The following is a 24567-nucleotide window of genomic DNA, read 5'->3' on the forward strand; positions in this document are numbered from 1 at the left end:
AATTCGGTATTTCGCGCGTTCCTTATCCTTGTCCCTCTTCTTTGCAATTTGTTCATCGGAACGTCGTCTCTTATTTGGTCGTGTTTCGGCCATAATTCAAACTTCCTTCTTCATGCTTCTCTCTCCTCCACACGCCCCACACCCACTTCATGTACACGCGCACTAAACCCCACCCTCAAATACATCTTGTCGGTGATTGGCTGGAGCACTGTTTGTTGTGTTTCATGGTGCGGGTGAGCACAGTTTGTTTTTCTTGCTGTTTGTGGAGCCTGTGGTGTCTACAGAGACCGCGTTTTTTTACAGTGTGTTCAGGGGACAGGCAGCTAGCGGATAGTGAGAAGATGTTTGCTGTATGTGACAACAAATGTTTTGGCCTAAAAAACGCGTGACATGACTTAGAGCACCTTTAAGTAGATTGTTAATAGTGGAAATACAATCTGAGTGTTATTTTCATTGATACTGATAATGCCAGAATTAAAGGATGATTTAGCAGCAGTTAGGGCACTTTTATATAAAAAGAAAGGTGATCTGTATACATTTGTTGATAAATGGTTAGATCGGTTTTCTTTGATAGTGTCTCCAAAAGTCAATGAGTACTTAATAATCCCTTACGGAAATTACCATGGTTTTTTTGTAGTAACTATGTTTTTTTTGTAGTAACCATGGTTTAACTAGTTTTTTTTAAAGTAAAATCATAGTAACTACAAAATAAACCATAGTTTAACTATGTTTTTTGTAGTAAAACCATAGTAACTATAAAATGAACCATGGTTTTTGTAGAAAAGCCATAGTAACTTCAAAATCAACCATGGTTTTAACATAGTAACCATAATATAGTTTTGTAGAAGAAAACCATACAGACCCTTTCCAAAAAATTTGAATATCATGGAAAAGTTAATTTATTTCCATAATTCCATTCAAAACGTTAAACTTCCATAGATTATAGATTCAGGGCCCAGAACTTAAACGATTTCACGTATTTAGTTGTTTATTTGTACATGATTTGGGCTTCCAGCTCATTAAACCCACGAAAACAGGATTTCAAAAAAATTTGAATATTACATGAAATCACACAGTAATTACACAGTGATACCATGGTCATTGAAGCAGGTTTTGGTTCTTTTGACAGTGTGGGCAGGTGCAAATCCTGCTGTAAAATGAAGGAAGCATGAAATGCTCTGGAAATGTCATGGTAGATGGCTGCGTTGACTCTGGATTTAACCCTCTGGGGACCAAAAACGCGCCGGCGCGTTTTGCTCGTTTTTTTTTTTAGCAATGAAAAATAAACACAAAATGCTCTGTTAATTTTGATCTTTAATTTTCGTGTTATACATCAATCGATCCTGTTCAGTTTAAATTTTTTTTCTGTATACTCACAATAAAAATAAAGTGTTTTGCTTTTTGACAAATAAAGAAACTTTAACATGATGCGATTTCTGCCTTCCCTCTATCAGTAAACTCCCATTTGAAACGCGTTCGAAAATGATCTATAACTCCGTGAAAATTCAGTCAAACAGGCAAACAGACCCACGGGCATAAAGCTTGAGATCGCAGCTGTTAAATGAAGTCATTTATATAAAAAACAAATATTATCAGCTTCTGTAATCTGTATAAAAACAGAGCGACTCCAGTCGACCTCATTACGAGATGATTCACACTAATGTGACCACTCCCCCGAGAGCGCGTGCTATTCAAACGCAAATTCTGAGAACTATTTCAGAGCTGTGAAACGCCCACATCAGCTGTAAACAAAGCGCGTCGCGACTCCTCGCGAGTGAGACATTATAGCCTACCTTATGGCGAAATGTTTCCTCAGAACAGTGCTGATATGAGGAGCAATATATCCTGATATGAGGAGCAGATCCCGCTGAGGAGTGAGGTAGGCTGTTTTCTTTTCTCACGTGTGGAATAACGTTATGGAATAACGTTAGTGTAGGCCTATGCAAACCGCAAAAAGATGAATCGCATTTCTATAATATGACTCGCCTTTCTGTGAGATGAATGAAGGGGACATATTTGTAAAGACTGTTTAGTCTAAATATGAATCGCGCGTCTGTTTGTGAAAGAATAAACTGCTTTGCTATAGCCTACTGAGATGAGTAAAAATCGACTGGAATATGTTGAAATAAAATGTATTTGTATAAGCAACATATTAACCTGCAAAAAAATACTATTTTTGTCAAAAATAAAGTCATAGACTAAGATGTTAGATGTTCCAATGTTGGCTATATTCAAACTAATGAATACATATGATAAAATGTAGGCCTATAATCTTTTTTTTTTTTTTTTTAAAGAAAGAGTACACTTGAAATATTGTTGAAATTGTAATTATTGTTGTAATTGTAACATTTTTAATAAAATAGCAAAACATATTTACAAGAGAGATGTAAGCGAAATCTTAAATGGTCAATATAAGTCTTCTAAATACATCTTTTGTCTTTGCATTGTGGCTCAGTCAGTGTCACACCTGAATGAATGGCTAATTATGCAGAGTGTGTGGGACACTGTAATCTAAGGTGTAAACTACTCCTCCCCCTCGCATATTGGCTTTCCAAGCAAAATCTGTTTTACACCATTTAAATCAATGTATTTTTTGTGAACGATAATGCAAGACTATTTTCACATAATTTTGAAGCTAGAACTCAAAGGAACAACATCAATTACTCAAAAGTCTTGTGGACACATATTTAATATGTGTTTTGTGTTCTTAAATCAGCAACTTTCATTTTATTTTTTTCCAATAACCACGCATAAACATTATTCTCTTAAAAATACAAACATCTACATACACGTTGCTCGCATATTATGGTAGCCCTGTTTGTGCTATATAGAGTGAATTTACACCTTAGCCATTAACATGTTTATAAATAACTGAAAAAAGCACAAATATCAAGGCATGTCAGAACATCTCAAGGACCCCAAAAACAGCTTGGTCCCCAGAGGGTTAATTTGCAAAGATAAACCGATAACCAAAAAATATGAACCCTTTTCTAGACTAGCATCCACATCAAATTCTGCCTCACACAGAACACACTGTCAAACCACAGTCTTTTGTTCCAATATAATTTGAACACTGATGGCAATAGAATTGGGCCACATACTCACCATAATGCTCAAGACCAGAAGTGTCCCTTCCACACATTCGTCTCCTTGGTACACTCCTGAGCTCCGTATCTTAAAGGCCACTGGTAGACGGCTTGAGCGTTACTACAGGAAAACTGGCCTGACTGTTCACCATTTGGCATTTACTGAGCATATCAAAAAGTACAAATCGGCCCTGAACCTGGCTCGTTCCAGTTTTGTATCTGCTACAATTAATAAATCAAGTAACAGGCCAAAAGCATTATTTAACACAATAAATAAACTCACCAAACCTCCGTCTCATGTTGCTCTAGCTTCTGATGAACTTTGCACTTCATTCTTGACTTACTTGCTAGAAAAGACAGATGCCGTAAACCAGTGCCTCTTTAATGATGCTACGAACATTAGTTATCTGCCGAATCAACCTGGTCAATCCCTGTCTTTCTTTTCTCTGTCTACTCCTTCTTCTGTCTCTGAGTTAATCTTGAAATCCAACCCTTCATCTTGTCATCTTGACCCTGCTCCTACTACTCTTCTGAAACGTTGCCATTCAGCTATTGCTGCACCTATCTCTCACTTCATCAATGCATCTCTTACCTCTGCTTCATTTCCTCTGTCACTCAAAACTGCAGCTGTTACCCCTGTTCTCAAGAAACCCAACCTTGATCCCTCAGTTTTATCTAATTATCGTCCCATTTCAAATCTCCCCTTCATAGCTAAATTACTAGAAAGTACTGTTGCCTCCCAGCTTCAGTCTTTTCTAGTTGAAAATAATCTTTTTGATCCTTTTCAGTCTGGTTTTCGCCCTTTGCATAGTACTGAAACTGCACTAGTTAAGGTACTGAATGATCTGCTTCTCTCTGGTGACTCTGGTTCTCTGTCTATGCTCCTGCTGCTTGACCTCAGCTCTGCCTTCGATACGGTCTCCCATCAACTACTCATTTCGCGCCTTTCGGATGTGGGTATTTCTGGTGTTGCTCTTTCCTGGTTTTCCTCCTATCTCTCTGACAGACTGTTCTACATTTCACTTCAGAATTTTCACTCACCTACTGTCCCCCTGAAGCAAGGTGTCCCTCAGGGATCCGTTCTTGGCCCATTGTTATTCATAATCTATATAATACCTCTTGGTCAGATCCTCCGCCGTCATGGTTTTAATTATCATTTTTACGCTGACGACATTCAATTATATACTACCTGTACATCTACTTTATCTCTCACAACTGACAAAATCTCTGCTTGTGTACATGAAATAAAAGATTGGCTTCATTCAAATTTTCTAAAACTTAACATGGACAAAACTGAGATTATTTTCACTGGACCTCCGTCACTCACTAATAAAATTCCTACCAACTTCACCTGTGAGATCGCTGGCTCTCTTATCAAACCATCTAGTACTATTAAAAATCTTGGTGTAATTTTCGATTCCAATCTATCTTTCCACTCTCACATTAATTCTATCACTAAATTGGCATTCTTTCATTTACGTCGTATCGCTCAGCTCCGTCCCTTTATCAGTATCTCAGATGCTGAAACTGTCATCCATGCATTTGTCACCTCACGTCTTGATTACTGCAATGCACTTTTCATTGGCCTATCAGCTAGCTCCATTTCCAAATTACAATACATTCAAAACTCTGCTGCCAGACTACTCACCCACACCAAGCGTTCTGCACATATTACCCCAATTCTGCATGATCTTCACTGGCTTCCTGTGGCTTACCGTATCAAATTCAAAATTCTCCTTCTCACTTTTAAGTCTCTGCACGGCCTGGCTCCCCCCTACCTCTGTAACCTGCTTCTCCCCTACACCCCGACTCGCTCTTTACGATCCGCTGATTCTAGCCTTCTCGTCGTCCCTCGGCATCGTCTTGCTTCAATGGGGGGCAGATCATTTAGTGTTGTTGCGCCCAAAATGTGGAACTCTCTCCCCCGATCACTCTGTTCTGTTGACACTATCTCTGAATTCAAATCCATGCTCAAAACTCACCTATTTTCTGAATGTTATAATTCTTAATTTTTTTTTATTTTTTTTAAAGTTATATCTGTCTGTATTATGCTGATTGCCTCCCCATCTACTCATTTTTCACTTACTGTACTTGCACTCTCAACTGCCTACTGTTGTTCTGTCTGCTGTCTTTGTCAACTGCCTTTATTGTTGTTTGTCTATTGTAAAGTGTCCTTGAGCTCTGGAAAGGCGCTATATAAATAAAACTTATTATTATTATTATTATTATTATTATAATAAACCATGTTGTTGTCGATCATGAAGTGTTTCTGTCACAGGTCGGGGTGGGCCAAACCAGACTGCACCCACCCCTAAACCACGATCACCCAGAGGAGCGTATCAAAGGAGGAGGCAGGAGGCAGGAGTAAAAGGAATAACAACTTTATTCTGTATTAAAAAGCAATTAAGAAGACCTAGTCTAAAATTCCTTGTCCTCTCCTTCCCAGGGACCCAGAGCAGCACCGCCGCGGGTATGAACCGGCGAGACTCCCAGTGGGAGAGCGTTGGACAGGGGAGTATCACGGGTGAGTAGAGAGAACGGAGATCACTTCCTTCACAGACTGGCGTCAGACTCACAGTGGGAAAGGAGTATCACAGGTGAGTAGAGAAAACGGAAACCACTTCCTTCACAGGCTGGGTCAGACTTACAGTGGGAGAGCATTGGACAGGTGAGCATCACAGGTGGGTAGAGAAATCCCAGCTCGCTCCCTCACAGACGGATGCCAGACTCACGGTGGGAGAGCAGTGGAAGAGCGTTAGACAGGTGGGTGTCTCCGGTGAGTAGAGGGATCGAGGCTCGACTGCAGCAGACTCCAAGTCGCAAGCGGAACGGGGCTTCACTAGGACAAACGGAATCAACCTCAACAGCAGTGCACAGTTCTCTCATGTATTGCAGGGGACAGATAACTTCACACCATGCAGGTAGGCTTAGGGCTGCAGCAGACTCACAATCGCAGGCTGAACGGGGCTTCTCTAGGACAGACAGAATCAACTTCAACAGCAGTGTACAGTTCTCACAGTAAATAGTAGACCCCCAGGGCACATGGGCGGTTGCACAGCAATAAAAGATATTCTTCCACACACACACACTGCAATCCAACTCTAAGCATGCAATCGTGAGGGGAAACGTCAATTTAAACGGCAACTTCACTCTTCTAGTGCGCATAAGGCCAGCACTCACCCACAGATCCTGGTCTACCGGACTGATGATCGCCAGGGGTGGACAGAACACTCGAGAGATTTGTCTTCACGGTCACAACGGACTTCACTCAGCTGGACCCCAATCGGGGAGAGGAGATGAGGAAATCAACAGGAATCAATATTTCACTCGGTGAAGGGTGTACACATGCTCCAAACACTTCAATCCAATACCCAATTTAGTGTAGAACACATTCAGTTATGAGATTCAATTTGATAACTACTCATCTCTCTCTTCCCCAGCTCAGTCAGCGAATTTCACTCCTCTTGACCGTCCCCGAGTCCTCTCAAATAACACTCCTTTTCCTTCAAGACAACCCCTCAACTAGTGATGTTATGCCTGACACCGACGCTCCGAAGCTTGCTTCAAACTCGAACGGTCCTTGCAATGAACCACTGCTTCGGAGCTTGTATCATTACGTCACTAGTCACGGGAAAATGACTTCTGAAGCAAACACACTGCTTCATTCTTGTAGTGAACCACCTGACTGCTTTGACAGCCCAATCCAGTGTTGACAGGTTTGAAACCTGGCGGATGTATTTCTTATAAAAGTGAAGCCAAACCATGGCAACACCGTGTAGTAGTCGGTGTTTGGATTGGCGTTATTGTTGAGGAGAGTGGATTGAGTTTATTTCAGTGTTGTGCCAGCGAGAAAGAAAATAAAAATAAATAATATTTCTGAATAAAAACCATACCATTTAATGAACACTTTGTCTAAGCCTTCTGCATGTACCCAAAGCACAGCCTCTGACACCTTTTTTATTATTATTATTAATTAGAGAACATATGAACATTGTTACATAAAAACATGCATCAAAGACAGAAACTTCAAAAACCCTCTGCTACATTATACAAGTACAACACAAGCACATCCTTTTCAACATATAAAAATATCAGTCCCACCAGTTAACAAGTTATAGAGTACTGCTTCCCACAGCTAAACAAGATAAATCTTTCACACATGATACTGCCCTGCTAAAAAAAAAAAAAAAAAAACTATAGAAACCATTACAGAAATTCTAATGGATTTAATGGTTTTCATGGGAATTTTATTGGTTTTAATGGGATTTATAGTGGTCTCTGTGGGTCTCTACTGATTTGGGTTGTATTGGTGGGGGCATTAAATCCTAATGGAATATATCCCAAATACACTACAAAAAATAATTCTTTAGTGGTTTAAATGATAAAAGCCAATGGTTCCTACTGGTATTTTAATAGAAACCATTAGAATTTCTGTGATGGTTTCCATCTTCTGTCCTTGTCTAAAGAAATAATTACACATACACATCATGCTTAATGTTTTATTATCAAGGTGAACACATGAAATTCATCAGTATCTGTAAAATTCACCTACATAAATGAGTTTCACAGCACTAACACTGTTTCAGCTTTGATCGCCTCGGTAAACACGTAATAAACGGGGCGTTAACATAAGCCTACTTGCATTTTATGGTTGTCAGCTTTGTTGCATTACATTTACTTCACCAGGAGATGGTGCTGTAATTTCTATCTGAATGAAGCTTCGAGTAATGAACCATTTTCGACACAATTGTATCAGAAAGCAATAATGCTTCGAAACGCTTCATTTGGCCATCACTACCCTCAACTGCAGTTCCATAAACAAATCCTCACGGGAGAGAAGCCACCAACGATCAGGGGGAAGAACAATCCAGATCAACGGGGCAGAAGAACAGTGCAACACCACAGCATGGCACCGCACTACACAGCACAACACAGCCTTCTCTTCCTTGTGTGTTTTTATCCTATCAAGAAGCGGGAGTGGTCTCAATCAAACGCTCAGCGTGAAGTCCCTACACCTGTCACCAATCTGCCGTTTAGTTGTCATGACGACAAACACTCATACAGGTCCGGGGACGGTGTTGCACTGAGGACGTCCCAACGGGAACAATTCCCCAGAGGGGAATTGTTCCGGGGCTGTTTGTCACCCCGTGACATTTCATCAGTAATCTCTTCATCTTCATTGTCAATATTGCAGTCTTTATCAACACACATGTCCTGACATACATCCAAATCTTGTTCATTGTTATCACTTTTATCATTGACCTGTTCTTCTGTTTTACTTAGAGGATTAATCCAATTTTCATTATACTCTACATCTGTATACCATTTGTTATTTTCTTTTAAGTATTCCAAAGCAGTTTTGACATGATCAGTGTGCACAAATTTATATTCATAATGTCCTTTGTATGTTAATCTACTCTTAAGTTTTACCCGTATCATTAATTAATTTTCTGATCTTGGTAAAACATTCACCACATCTGTAACATTAGATGGAACACAAGTCACTGGTCCATGAACCCCATTCTGTCCTCCTCGTGGTAACGCCAGCATCTTCATGAATGGAATATGTTTTGCTATTAGATGTTCTTCAAGAGAGTTTAAACAGCTCAATTCAGTAGGAATAGGATCTAGAGCGAGATTATTTGCTACACTTTCAGCAGGCATTTTACCTTCACTAATCTTTCTATCACATGTGTGACAAATCCACAGAGATTCAGCTGGAGTATTTTTATAAAAACAATCTTCACTGCAGGTTGTATTACATGTATGCAGATAATTCAGTGTTATACATTTTTTTGCAATATAGCTAGCCTGGACCGATTTTTGTAAATATTTATTTATTTTATAAGAAGAATGATTTATTTCAATGCTTTGGTTTGCATGTAGGGCCTTGTTAGTGGTATTATAGCAATTTACTTTTACTTATTCTGTGCCCCATATACTAGCGTTATAAGCTAATCTGTTTTTAGAGATAAAACTCTTTACATTCGATTATCATGAAAACGCATCCCAGGGAACGATCGACTCGGTAACCATGTGTTAATTACCCCCAGGTTAATTTTTCACCGGAATTGTCTTTTAATAAAATGTTGTCTGAATTTAATAAAATGTTGTCTGAATTTAATCAAATGTTATCTGAATTTAATAATAAAATGGACCTAACCTAAATGCTAATAATTTTCCATATAAAAAAGCACCTGCTCTGTCTTGTCTATCAGTGTAAGTGTCCTGTTTGCTCAATGACGATTGTTATACTATGCGAATTGTATACATCAGTCTAGTGCAAACGTGCTTTGCTCAGCATATACACAGTATTTCTTTAAGGAATTGATGGAAAATAATGCACATTTAAAAAATCTCAATTTAGATCTATTTTTCAAGTATTTTGAAATGCCTGCAATAACAATATTGTGCATATTACCACAATTTCTCAAATTACCAATATACATATCTACTATCTCAATTACTTTATAAATATATGAATATTTTAATAAAATAAAAAATATATAAATCTCCAAATTACTTTGCTTGTGCAAATGTTTTTTCCCTTTATTACTTAAACTGTTATTAATCAATTAACATAGTACTTTTTTTCATTACATATCACCAAACTGGAGGCATCCATCTTCACAATGGACATTTCCACTTCCACAGTCACCATCAGGGAGAATGACTGCGAACTGAAGACCTGCTGTCTGGCAGATGCAACTGGCACCATCTCGCTGTCTTCATGGGACACACAAATTAGCCTTATAGATGTTGGCAAAACTTACATTTTCACCAATTTATCCACAAGACAATTTAATGAAAAGATCACTCACCACTACACATGCAACCACTATAACCCCATCCACAAAAAACTTGCAATACCGCCTACCACTGATGACACCCAAACTCCTCTACCCACAATACACACAATAAATGCAGACATCGTTGGTGCAGCGATCACAATAAAAAACAGTGCCCCAAGTGTCATACCCCCCAACATGCCTTGGCCAAAAATGACAATTTTCATCTGTGCACTTTATGCAAAATCCTTCATAAAGGTACCAGCTATCACCAAATGTAGTGGATTTGTCACAATTGAAAGAGAAAATGAGGAAGTTTCTCTCTCTATTACAAATTCACTACTTACAAAGTTCATCAACATAGAAAACAACATTAGCACTATGGACAGTCAGGACATTGAGGAGTACTTTATCTCAAACGGCCCACTCACACTCACATTTACAGATAATAATCAAATAATAGACCTACTACACACAACCAAACAAAGCACGGATGACATCTGCGACAGTGATGAAGAACTGACCTCAATAATGATAGACATCCCAGAAGAGAAAACACAAACACCCGACACACAAGAGAACATAACAAAAAAAACACAAAGCAATCTAGCAAGCGCACACACACACACACACACACACACACACACACACACTAACCTGACCCCTAAACCTACCCATCTCTCTCTCTCACACACACACACCCACCCACACACTAACTCGACCCCTTAACCTACCCATCACGCACATACACACAAGTCAAGCGTTTTTTTTTTTTTTTGTCTAGACTACAAAACGTCGATATCAGGCCGGGTGAAACCCGTAGTTGTTGGGACATCAGAGACCAGTTTGTCCAGGAGGACATCAGAGACCAGTTTGTCCAGGAGGGCAACATGTTTATTAGCAATAGCTAACGTTAGCTCCGTAGTGTCCGACGTTTGAGCCATTCCTACGCACATTGCTTGATTTTTCCCCATCGGACTTCAGTAAAGGGCTGCGGACCTTTCCCACCATCTTTTCCGACATGAAGAATACACTTTACGGGTGTTAATCGAGCTTAATCGCCGCTATCAGATGAAGATCGCTGCTTACGTCCTCCTCTGTTTACATGTGCGTAGTGATATTGGCTTGATTTCGGCTGTGACCTACTTACATTTTCGATGCTGATTGGTTGAAAATCAAGCTCAACCGTTTTATATGTCTCAATACGCAGTCAATATAGTGCGCCAATAAATTACAATTTCTCATTAACTGCAGGATAATGCGTGGAGAACTTTTTGCTTGGATACCTTTTATTAACGTTGAACATATTGATCAAAAGAAAAATTAGTGCCCCGTTTGGTGGAACGAAACTGAACGATACAGCTCACGTACAGCGGCCTAAGCCTATATCAGCCATTTCAACTGAAATACAAAGACTGTGATATTAATGTTGGCCACTAGAGTGAGCCCCAGTATAAGGAAAATTTTAAGCCCAATGTTTGTTTGTTATTTTAAATTAGTTAACATCCATTTAAATGGAAAAAAAAATGTATTGATCTTTGAGAATTTGTAAAACCATTGTGACAACATTGTTTTACATAGAATCTGTCAAATGCTGAAAATGTTAAAACTTTATAAATAAAATAAAATGCATATTTTCAATATTCATATTTTTCAAGTTGACACAATTAAATATATTGCTGTCCATTTAAAATTAATACAACATTTTATTCTTCTTTTCAAGATAATATAAATCTTCTATAAAATACTTATTTTCTTTTGGCTAAATATATAAATTTATGGGGGCAAAAATGCCCCAGTAATGACTTACTGATTTTTATATTAATAACATAAACTGGAAAGTTTGGTGTATATAGGAGAGAGTGAAGTGGATATTTCGGACTTGAAGAATGAGAGAAGAGTCATTTTGAGAAAACGGGCTTTAAAGATTTATCATCAGCCAATGAGATTGCGCAGTCAGCCCTTTTACTTTCATGATTGGTAGCTGATAAAAAGGAAATGACCATATTTGGATCCAACTGTCAGATGCAAATATGGTCATTTCCTTTAATATAGGTAATCAACTGGGAAAGTTTCATGGTGATATCTGCTAGTTAAAAATTTGATTCTATTCACCTGTAGTGTCTGGCCTTAAACCGATTTAGTAAGTTTTGTTTTGTATGTTTTGAAAAAAAAAAAGTTTTGTCACAATTTTTATGTGGTTTTTGTATGGACTTGGAGTAATTTTTACTCAACTAATGGCTGGGATAGATTCGGCACCCCTAAAACCCCCTAGTTAGACATCTGAAAAGGTAATATTGAGAAAAAAAAAAAAAAAAAAAAAAAGAATTTTTTTTACCCAGGCCGTCTGGGCACCCCAACTTTGATCGCCTCTCCAGGCGTTTCCCCGAGGATTTGGCCGTGGATAAATTGGGAGGTGTTACTAGACACCTATAGGAACACATGGTAAAAAAAGCTATTGGTAAGAATTTTTTTTGCAGATTGGCAAAAAAAAATTCCTAACTTTCCCTAACTATAAGCAAAAACAGCAATTTTTCATATCTCCGGACCATTAGGTGGCGCTGTGCCGAAACGCATCATGTTGCCTCAGGTCATGCTTGTGTTGATATGTACCAAGTTTGGTCTGAATACGATAAAGCGTTGCGGAGATACAGGCTTGTGTCTGTTTTCGCAAGCACTACGTAAAATTTGTTTGTGTGCTATTCGAGAACGGTTTTTGATGAATCAACACGAATTCCATTGCTTTTTGTCGCCATGGTCTGGAGATGATCTGATTCAATTTTCGTGGAAATTGGAGCAACGGCCTAGGAGGAGTTCGAGAAAGTCGAAATCGGCATGAGCCAAGGAATCAGAGGAAAAAATTATTTTCTTTCTAGCCCTTGTGGTTCAAAAGTTATTAGCATAAACATGAGTGCAACTTTGGACAGTTGGTGGCACTAGAGGGATTGGTTTTAAGACACCAAATTTGCTATGGTAACAGATTGGACTGTCCTCTTTCAGTGTGCCAAATTTCATAACTTTCCCGCAAGCGGTTCTATGGGCTGCCATAGACTCCAAGTCGGAAGAAACGGAATAATAATAATAATAATAATAGGAACGGGAACAGATACAATAGGTGCCTATGCACCTTCGGGGCTTGGCCCCTAATAATATAAATCCTAACAATAACAATAGGTGTTTAGCACTTCATGCTTGAACACCTAATAATAATAATTAAAGCTGCAAGCAGCATTTATTCAAGCAGTTTATAGGTTCAAGCAGTTAAGGCCTTTAAGGCCTTTAAGCGCAAAAGCATCAAAAGACATCAAGTTTTATTTAGCAAGCATGTAACCACTGACATCATAGATGGAAAAGACCATGTTCTAGCATGATTTACCATGATATACCTCATTCTAGCATGATTTACCATAGTTTATCATGATTTACCCTGTTCTAGCATAGTTTACCATGATTTGATCTTAGTTTACCTAGATTTACCATGTTCTAGCATGATTTACCATGATATACCACATTCTAACATGATTAAAGGTAGGGTAGGTAGGTATTTTTATAAAAAACTTTTTTCCAAATTTGTTTAAACTTTCTATATATATCAATACATAATTAAAATGTAAGTACTCTGAAAAAAAGAGTATACAAATCGAGTGACTCTAGACCGTTTAATCTGCATTAAACACAGCTCATTATTTCCATTCGGGACGAAACAAAGGATTGGCTTAGGCGACTGTCACTCTCTCTCGCAACCATGGCAACCACCCTTTTGCTACAGGATCTGCCCACTTGCACGCACCTGTTTGATTTGAGGAATTCAAGAGGCACGGAACCTAGGAATAGCAAAACAATGGCAGAGAAAGAGCAATCAAAATTCACAATATCGGCATATGCAGTTAGCGAAGGCAAACGAGGCAAAAAAAGGAAGACAGTACTAGAAAAGGTAATGAACAAAAAGTCTTTGGATAAACAAAGAAATAAAACGCGTCAATATCAGCGTGGCTTTCCAGCGAGAACTGAGGGACCTCAAGGGGCTGAAAAGTGACTCCTTGATGGCTTTACAGATGGTGGACAACCAGAATGAGACTTTTTGGGATGTGTATTTGCTGCCTTTTACCGCTGAGTGGCGCTGTAATCACAGACTTTGAAAAGTGTCAGTTTATTCTCTTTATGACGTAATCTGCCGCGGCAGTAATCTGAGCTGAGGTCACAGATAAATTCAAGATAAATATTGTGGTTAAACGAATTCAAATTCATTAAATTTAAACAAAGTAGACACACGTTAACATTGTGTGCCCAGTTTTTCTATAATTTAGAAAGGCTACGTCAATAGGTTACTTGTCATTTTCTTCGTGTTATTCTAATGTGTTTGTAGATTTATTAACTGACACATAACAGTGAAATAAATTTAAATAATTTACCGTGAAATTAAAAAATTTTCAGGACTTGCAGCTCCTAACCGATGTAGTCGGTTTAAGCATTCTTTGTTATATTCAGAACTAAATAGCCTTACATGTTACAAACTTTTAAAACAGAGAAAATAATAGACGTTGGCTATTCAGACGGTAGCTCTGTGGTCAAAGCATTAACAAGAGCCTCTCGGAGCTTCAAGCGATCTGAGATCGAATCTCAGTGTAGCCGACAGTGTTTATGTTTTTCCGTTCTTGATGCTTAAATATGCATCTGTTTATTAAAGTCAATCATCTTGTTTAATTATCAATTGTACATTACAACATAAATTTGCTACATTCCAGTTGAGCCACTGCAAAGACGACACATCTGATGAAGGAAGACTGTCAGCCGATCGCACCAGAAAATGAAGATGATGAAGCTCGTCTTTAATCTGCTAAATTATTTTGTGTGTGTGTGTGAATCATTCACGAGATTGAGATGACTGACAGTGATACCCGGCCATAGCAACGGTAGACATTTTTCAAAACAGATCGAACAAATCAGAAAAATACTTTCAATACAGTATTGCTTTCAATTAAAAAATAAACAATGAAAATGTAAAAGAAAAAGAAAATTAATTAAGTTTGAAAACCCATCGCACATTTTAAGATATGAATAAAGTGTCAGGACAGTTTATTTATTTAAACAGGGTTGCATCGATAGAGTTTATTCCCTTTGTGATGCAAAACAAGAAACACAGAATCTTATTCTTGCAACATTTTAAATTTCTATTGTCAAAGAAATTGCAGCTAAATAAAAAAATTTAAACGGTACAAAACGAAAAAAGTTCAAAGCAACATAAATTAAGAACAGGCGTTTTTCTTCGCCTCTCTCGCGCTGGATATTGTTTTTAGTAAGTTTGGTCTCCCTCACTGCGCGCGGCGGGTCTTTCTCGAAATTAAGCATTTCAGCGTAAAAAAACACCATACAGCTGATAATACTGTATATGTCGCGGTGTGTCATCCACACAAATCACGAAAGAAAAAACTGTAACAAATAGCTTTTGTTCCTTCAAAGATACAACATGCCTTGCTGAATTCACCTCACAATAAAACGAGGTGGGTCGCGAATTAAAGAGCTCTGTATCTGCTTAATTGAAATTGTGTGTGGAAAACCTTTAAATACAATCAATAAAACTACAATATATAATTTAATAAGATATAGGGCCTACTGTACATAGGCTATGGACTTTTGGAGATTTGGAGATTAATCCTTAAAAGAATTGTGCCTTTGCCTGCTCATCAGGCTGGCTCCGACACTCTCCATATGAAAGACAGAACATTAACACCTCTGTCCTGCACCCCCACGATAAAGCAACTATTGCCTTCTCCAAACCCCCCACAGGCTAGCTGAGCAAAACAAAACAAAGAGTTTGCCACTCGTCGTGCCAAACACTTTATTATAAACTTCAATATTTAATTCAAAACAATCTCAAAACGCTTTGAGACATTTTGAAAAGCCGTGGATGCATTACTGCCACTGGAACCATGAACGCAACAGAATATTGGTTCTGATTTTATTGTTTGTCGTTTAAATGTCATATATATAAATTATTATAGGCTACAGAAGTAAAGTCATTGTATAATATTTGTTCCTTTGTGTAAAATGGAAATGCATGGCGATTTTATTTTGTAAATAGGCTATAAGCAAAAAACTATGTTTTAGAAGACAAATCTCTCTGCATCAACAATAGACTATAAAATGCATTAATAGGCTAATATAAAAACACCATTCGAACCCGTATCATCTAAATGATCGTAACGTACGTTCAACCACTCGGCCACGATTCACTCGTTGCGATATGGCCTAACGTTCCAGTGTGTGTTCGCTCACACGAGCGAGAAGCGCTCTTCATTCAAATGAACGCGCCGCCGCGTTTGTCGAACACTATTCAACATGCCAGAATAAAACCTGGCTTTAGAACAATGCATAGCGCCACTCGTCGTGGTGTGCCAATTTTTTTTACAATAATTTAGTTTAATTTATTTCAGTGTTAAAGGAGAACTCCGGTCAATTTTAACATTGAGCTCATTTATTTGTACATTTGGAGTGCTGTCAATACAGAGAACAACGACAAAAATCGGTGTTGCCTACACCGAGTTATTCTGTTTTTAAAATTTGCACCCTGTTGACTTCAATGGGGCAATGTTTAAACCTGCTTTTAGCCTCTTTACATCCTTAAAGTGTCGTTACAAGTGCACCGCCAATGTGTGTGATTCCTTCAGCGTGAACACGGGTCAATTTGACTGCAGTAGATGTGAAAGATATTATTAAAAATGAAGTTAATTCAGCCAGCGCTCATACCTCTGTTTACATCCTGTTTCCGTTAGAAGTCCACAGTAGTCGATTGCCGAGTTCATGCGCGCGATCATAGGTAACTAAGCAACAGTGGAGACTCAGACTGTCATCAAACTCAAAAAAATCCTCCGTGTGTTCAACATCTGATTCGGATGAATCCATCCATCTGATCTGATATTCTCAGAACACCACACAGCGCCGTCATCCGCTGGGCTGACAGCTGACAGTCTGAGTCTCCACTGTTGCTTAGTTACCTATGATCGCGCGCATGAACTCGGCAATTGACTACTGTGGACTTCTAACGGAAACAGGATGTAAACAGAGGTATGAGCGCTGGCTGAATTAACTTCATTTTTAATTATATCTTTCACATCGACTGCAGTCAAATTGACCCGTGTTCACGCTGAAGGAATCACACACATTGGCGGTGCACTTGTAACGACACTTTAAGGATGTTAAGAGGCTAAAAGCAGGTTTAGTACTTGCCCCATTGAAGTCAACAGGGTGCAAATTTTAAAAATAGAATAACTCGGTGTAGGCAACACCGATTTTTGTCGTTGTTCTCTGTATTGACAGCACTCCAAATGTACAAATAAATGAGCTCAATGTTAAAATTGACCGGAGTTCTCCTTTAATGTTTGAGTTAAAAAAATCCTCTACAAATTAAATTAAATTAACACAAGGTCGGCTATAAGAGTCCTTTATAGGCTACGTAAAAAAGCAAAAGGCTTACAGTCTTAACATTTAGGCTACTTTGCTTAAATTCGATACATTTATTTTCAGTAGGGCCCATTACATTTGTAGGGATGTAATTTCAGTATGCTTTACCAACGCTATGTATTCAATTAAAGTTCCAAGAGGTCTAGTCTCTATATTTCCTTCCCAGCTGACACTAATATGCAAGTGCACAGCAAAAATCACAACTTGTGCTTGCTGCAAACGCAGGTTATTTAAGGTGTCTCAACTGTACACAAGCCGTTTCTCAATGTCAAGGAAGGATCCTCGGAAGCCAGAATTCCGAGGATGCTACGTCATCGACATCCGTCGAAGGACTGTTCCAATGTCGAGGATCCTCGGAATTTCAACCAAGGACTGCGTCATTCGTTCGAAAAATATCCCATACACAGGAAAGGATGCATATGAGTAGACTTCGCGCTCTCAAATCACCCACAATCCTATGCGCGCAGCTTTCATATCTTAGTTCAAAAATACAAAATGTCGGACGTTAGCGGAGTCGGAGCGGCAACGGGACAATATGCTTTTAAATGTAAGTATATTTACAAATTACAAAGTACTTTAAAAAAAATTTTATTAAAAAGTACAAATTACTACCGTATTGATATATTATAAATTATACAAATTCTGTATAAATTCTGTACTGGACCTGTCATTTCACAATTGTTAGCCGTCACCGGCATTTCTTTTGTAAATAACGAACAACGTTGTCCAAAGTAATTTAACGTTAATATTATACCGTTCACAGCGTTATTCATAGCTTTCTAGTCTTTTTTAACAGGGACCAAGGAACAAACGGAGACGTTCATACGTCTCCGTGTAGAAAAAAAACAGCTATTTACTGGGGGAAGAGACACCGCGGCGAACGGATATCGGTGAGAACGAAGCAAATCATTTAATGTTCAGAAGTGATAGCTGTGTAATCTTCTTTTTATCCCCCCCAGCCCCCCCACCCCCACCGTCATTCACATAGGCTTATTTTGGAGAAGATGGGGCTCGAGGGGAGGGTTTCCCACGCCCAGGCCAAAAAAAAGTGGGACAACTTAAAAACCAAGTACAAGGTGGGAGACAAGTATGGAAATAATGATTTATCCACATATTAATGTAACTTGTGATTTTTGAAGTAAGCCTTGAATGTTAATCTAACAGACTTGGGCCTGCTTCCAGTAAGTATATGCAGTGTAGTCTACAATAGTACTAATACACTACCATTCAAGTTTGGGGTCAGTGAGAATTTTATTTTTATTTTTTTGGAGGAAAGAAATCAATACTTTTTTATTTATCAAGGAATAATTAATTTAATCAAAAGTGACAGTAAAGACATGTATAATGTTACAAAAGATTATATTTCTTTTGAACTTCCTATTCATCAAACTATCCTGAAAAAAAAAAACTTTACAACTGACAGACCAATAACTGTTTTCAACATTGATAATCATAAATGTTTCTTGAGCATCAAATCCTCACATTATACTGATTTCTGAAGGATCATGTGACACTGAAGACTGGTGATGCTGAACATTCAGCTTTGATCACAGGAATAAATTACACTTTATTGTATATTCACATAGAAAACAGCTGATTTACACTGTAATAATATTTAATACTATAACTGATTTTTGTAGTATTTTTAATCAAATAAGCACAGCCATGGTTAGCAGAATTCTTTTAAAAACATTTAAAATCGCACTGACCCCAAACTTTTAAACGGTAGTATACATCACAACTTTTTGGATCTTCACGGTTTAGGAATGTAAGTGTCCTGCTACAGGTCAAGGGACAGAGGATGGCAAGGCGACAGCAGGAAATTGGCCCTGGTTTGCCCTCATGGATGAGGCATTAGGGCAGTCTGCAGCAGTCTCGCCCCCTTGCCTTATTGCCTCGATCCAACAGGAAAAACCAGGGCCAAGCACTGCACGAGAAGTAGATGAAGGGAGAGGCGAGGAGGAGGAGGAGGAGGAGGAGGAGGAGGAGAGAGTGAGAGACAGCAGCTAAGAGAGAGCAGGGCACAGAGGAGAAGGGAGCGAGAGGATCCAATCCTACAGTTACTTAGAGAGGATATGAAATACCAGAGGGAGGCGGATGAGAGGAGGGAAGCAGAGGCCAGAGAGAGGTCCAACCGCTTTTTTTTGCTGTTGGAGAGGTTGGCAGAAAAATAAAGTCAATTAAATTGAACTGATTTTCATTTTTTTTAAAACTTGTTCTTTAGACTGCAATAGAAAAACAAAACAATGTATTGAACAATATCTTCACCCTTATTTTACAACGTTTTCTAATTCAGTATTCCAAGCTCTAAAAACAACATTAATTTCATCTTTGTTACATAATTTTTTTATTTATTTAAACATTTCTATATTGACAACTATATACTGCCGGTGCTGCTGTTGTTGCTTCAAGGCTGCAGACAGAAGAAGAAAGTTTAGGTTAGTTCAGTGCTAATCCAATCTGTCATGTAAGATGATAATTGATTCTACAACAGTTGCAGCTTATTTAATATTGTATCACTGAAGGTAAATAAAATAAACTTAAATAAGTTTTTTTAAATAAGAAGGTAAGGTTTAATAAGAAGGTAAACAAAACAAAAATGAAAATTCTGTCATCATTTAAGTTAAGTTGTTTCAAACTTGTATGATTTTCTTTTTTCTGCTGAACACAAAAGAAGATATTTTGAAAAATGTCTGTAACCAAACAGTTGATGGACACCATTGACTTCCATAGTATTTTTTTCCTACTATGGAAGTCAATGGGGTCCATCAACTGTTTAGTAACAGACATTTTTCAAAATATCTTCTTTTGTGTGCATCAGAAAAAAGAAATTCATACAGGTTTGAAACAACTATTTAGGGTGGGTAAATGATGACAGAATTTTAATTTATGGATGAACTAAACCTTTAATGTACTTTTATGGTCAGTTAAGACCATAATACAGTACATCACTGGTACAATGGTGTTGTATGTATGTACTTGGATGTAAGCGCAGCAGGTCATAGTCCACACTTAATTATTCACCTGACAAAAATAGTCATGGGCTGTTTCTCAATTCCAAGAACGCAGAGAACGGACTTGTGTTCTCGTGGAGACCGGTCTTGCCAAGCTTCCTTGGAAGAACGAACTCGGAACCGGCCGCAATGACTTCTGGGACACCAGGCGAGTACTAGCTCAAGTCTGCATTCGATGCATCCTCGGTATCAAGAACACATCCGGGTTCTTCCATGCGTCCTCTGTACTTGCGTTCTTGAGAATTGGGTCTGAACTTCGACGGTTATGATGACGTAAAACGAGAACACAAGGACGCAAGATCGCTGAAGAACGCATATTGAGAAACACCCATGGTCAAGAGGTGCCTCGTGGAGTGCAGACCCCTCGTTGGTCAGCGCAGCCCGCCAAGCAGCTCCACTCCGGCTCTCCCCACCATCAAGCTCCACAGGTGGCTGGTTGTCCTCCTCCTCCACACCCTCTTCCAGCACATCCCCAACACCAACACAAATGTTGTGCAAAATTACACACGCCGTCACCACCTGTGCACAAGGCAGAGCAAAAGGATACAAGACTGTTGAGATATGAAAAAACATGAACACAGAAGGAAGTGTGACTTTAGCAGTTGTTATTTAACTGTTATTTTGAGTAGGATACTATGATTTGATTAAGAAATCCACTACAGAAGTATTACAATGATTTATTACCTTAGGGACAAACAGTGTATGTACTTCAAGTGCTTCTAAAAAGATGCACCTGAAGCGGGTTTTCATCATTCCAAATGCACGCTCAATGATTGTGCGACCTTTGGAATGATGATAGTTGAACCTTTGCTCTGCCATGCCTCTCACTGGCCTCTTATATGGTGTGATAAGGGCCAGGGGTTCCTGTAGACATGGGTAGCCACCGTCAGCTAGGAGAAAATACCCAGGTGGAGGGTAAGTCCCACTAGTGTAGATGGGGCTGTTCTTGATGATGCGTGCATCATGTACACTTCCTGGGTAACCCACAAAGATGTCAATAAAGCGGCCCTGATGGTCACAGACTGCCTGGAGCACCACTGAAGGGAAAAGCTTTCTGTTATTATAATCGTGACCATCAGGGCCGCCGGGACATTTTATTCTAATGTGGCAGCCGTTTACTGCCCCTGCTGCCTTGCCAAACGCTTGGTGATTAGCCAATCGAGCAAAACCATCCCCAACCACTTGGAGCTCCTCCTGTGTGCGGGGGAAGTGGACAAACTGGGGGAGCACAGCCACCACCTCATCTGCCATCTTGTGGACAACTCTGTGCACTGTGGGAAGAGGCATGCTAAAGACCCAGGAGACAACTCTGTAGGCTGAACCGGTCGCCAGCCAGAACAGGAACACGAGTGTCTCCAGGGTGGGGCCCCATCCGTGCTGCCTGTCAGTCTTCAGGGCCACCATCAGCTGCTGCATGGCCTCTGTGCCCAGCCTGAAGTCTGGCCGAGTGTCCTCCCCTCCATAGTCCCGCTGCAGTGCTGGCACTGTGGCATTGATGGCACAATAGTGCTGAGCCTGTACAACATGTAGAAGAGAGCAAGGTTTAAGTATAATTTCAGTTATGTCATTTATTTAATCTTTGTTAAACTATCAAACATATCGGCTCAAAATAAAAAGTGTCAATGGAAAAGATACCAGCTCTGCTGATCTCGACAAGAAAGTAAAACCAGTAACATTTGTGTTGAATGCAATAAATACATATGCAGAAAGCACACGTACATTTTATGTTCAAAATGTGGAGAAAAAGACTGAAGGGATCATTTTACTCAATAGGGTAAAAATAGTCTAGTTGGGGGGGGGGGATCTTGTTTGTGAGACGTCTTTAACAAATAGTTGTTAAATTATATATATTTTTAAATATTATTACAATGGCTTGGTTGAATTCCGGTCTGTTATTTCTTGATAACAGACCACCGCGAAGTATACAGCACACCGTTGCCATGATCGTTGCTATGGACGCAGTTCTGTTCACTCAGGCAATATGATCGTTTTTAAATCAATAAACTCCTTTTAAATCATATTGATTCTTTGACTGTCGTGTGTTTAAACAGTGCGGGTCAATTTGACCCATAACATAATGGATGTAATCATTTTTAAATGAATGATAAGAGCATTAACGTTATACTTACCATCCCACGTCTTTGACGGCAGAGGTGGCGACAAATTAAAATTCTCCTCCTTAGACGCCGATGTTGCCTCACCATCTCCATTTCCATCTCAAAAAAAAATGTTGTACAGCAACCAAAGCAGTAATGTTTGCGCTTCCATTTTTTCAGCGCCGAAAGCGGACCTTTACACTGACGTAATGACGCAATAACGTGCATTTGCTAGCCTGTTCCATTTACGTGTTCTCCGAATGCTTATAAGGAGCCTCGCCTAGCCTCTGAAGGAAGTGACTTGGAAGGACCCGTCCTTGGAAGGACGTATCCTTGACATTGAGAAACACCTACAGTCTACCCTACAGTGTGAATTCGTTACAAGGTTTCATTTAATTACATTATCGTGCAGCAATTTGTCAAGTCAAGTCATCTTCATTTATATTCACCTTATTTTCCATGACAACAAGGGCGGCGCCATTACGCTCATTTTGTCATCTTACTTCCGGCTGAGCGGGACTTCAACTTCCGGCTGAAACGACCTACGCTAGTTTCTAGCGTAATTCTATAGTTGTAACGGTAAAATATGTTAAGTATTATATGCTCAGTTAGTGGCTGACATAACAATTGGATTAAGAGGATAGAACAATTTAACCAACGGTGTTACGAACACAATGTAGGCTAAAGCGATCGGAATGTTGTGGTGTACTTTACGATTTACACGAGGAGCACCTGAGGCAATGGCGGAAGACGCTAAACTTGAAGTGCTCACCCAAGTGCTGTGTGTTCGTACCATGTGTGTTATATGTGTTCGTACCATTTTATGGACGGGGAGCAGACTGACGAACGAACACCCTTACCCCGAGTAAAGGCTCGGCTACGATGTTCTGGTAAAGAAGTCCCGACGGGTGCTGAACAGGTTGTCAGATTCAGGTAAGCTAACTTACCTAACTGTTGTTTCCTAACTCACCTATCTATGTGCTTGTTAGCCTAACGTTAGATGAAGTCCGTTCTATGAATACATAAGTAACGAGCCGTTCACAAAATACAACGAATCTTGCATGATTACCATTGGCCACCTAACGTTATATGTCATATTTCTTATATTTCGTTTACTTTGTGATATGGACCTAAGGGTCTGAAATAAAGAATGAATGAATATTCACGATAGTACAATATATTATGGTACATTACAGTCTTACAATAGCTCACATTATTCCTGTTAGGAGGCCAGCTAGCTACATCTCTTATTCAGATACTGAAATTGACCTACGTAGGAGATTGTGTGTATATTGTCTCGTTTTTAATGCATCTTTGTTTTTCACACTGTTCTAAGTATGAGTGCCATCTTAAATTAATTAATTCTCATTTTAAGTACTAATTTAAATCTACATTTTAAATTTAAATCTAATTTAAAAAAAGTACTATTTAAATCTATTTTAAGTACTAATGTAAAAATGCTTATGGTTCTATTATTTCCATAGAACATCGATGAGCGTCAGTGTTGCAGTGGACAACTGTGAGGAGGATCACAGCCACACGCCCCAGACCTGTGATGCAGAAACACAATGGGAGGATCCATCTGTCTCTGACCACAACTACGCTCCAAAATCTCAACTCAACCTGAAGCCACCTACATCTGAAATGGGAACACAATGCGTTGAGCCAGTGCCATAGTACATAACTCTGCTGAGAAACGACTACCTTTGTTAGCTCTACACAGGGTCGACATTGATGCATTCCACTCAGTTGCCGAGCACCTTACCAGTTCACACACCAACAGCTTTCAGCTACACACTTGGTATCAGCTCCTGATGACTCTGATGAAGCTGTGTCTTAAAGGGTTAGTTCACCCAAAAATGAAAATTCTGTTAGTAATTGCTCTCCCTCATGTTGTTCCAACCCTGTAAGACCTTCGTTCATCTTCGAAACACAAATTAAGATATTTTTGATTAAATCTGAGAGCTGTCCTCCATTCTCACTCCTCCATTTTATTATTTTTCTTAATTTGTGTTCTGAAGATGAACGAAGGTCTTACGGGGTTGGAACAACATGAGGGTGAGTAATTACTGACAGAATTTTCAGTTTTGGATGAACTAACCCTTTAATTTATTGCAGGGTG

The sequence above is a fragment of the Scardinius erythrophthalmus genome (assembly GCF_964197995.2).
Source record: "Scardinius erythrophthalmus genome assembly, chromosome: 4".
Taxonomy (NCBI): Eukaryota; Metazoa; Chordata; class Actinopteri; order Cypriniformes; family Leuciscidae; genus Scardinius; species Scardinius erythrophthalmus.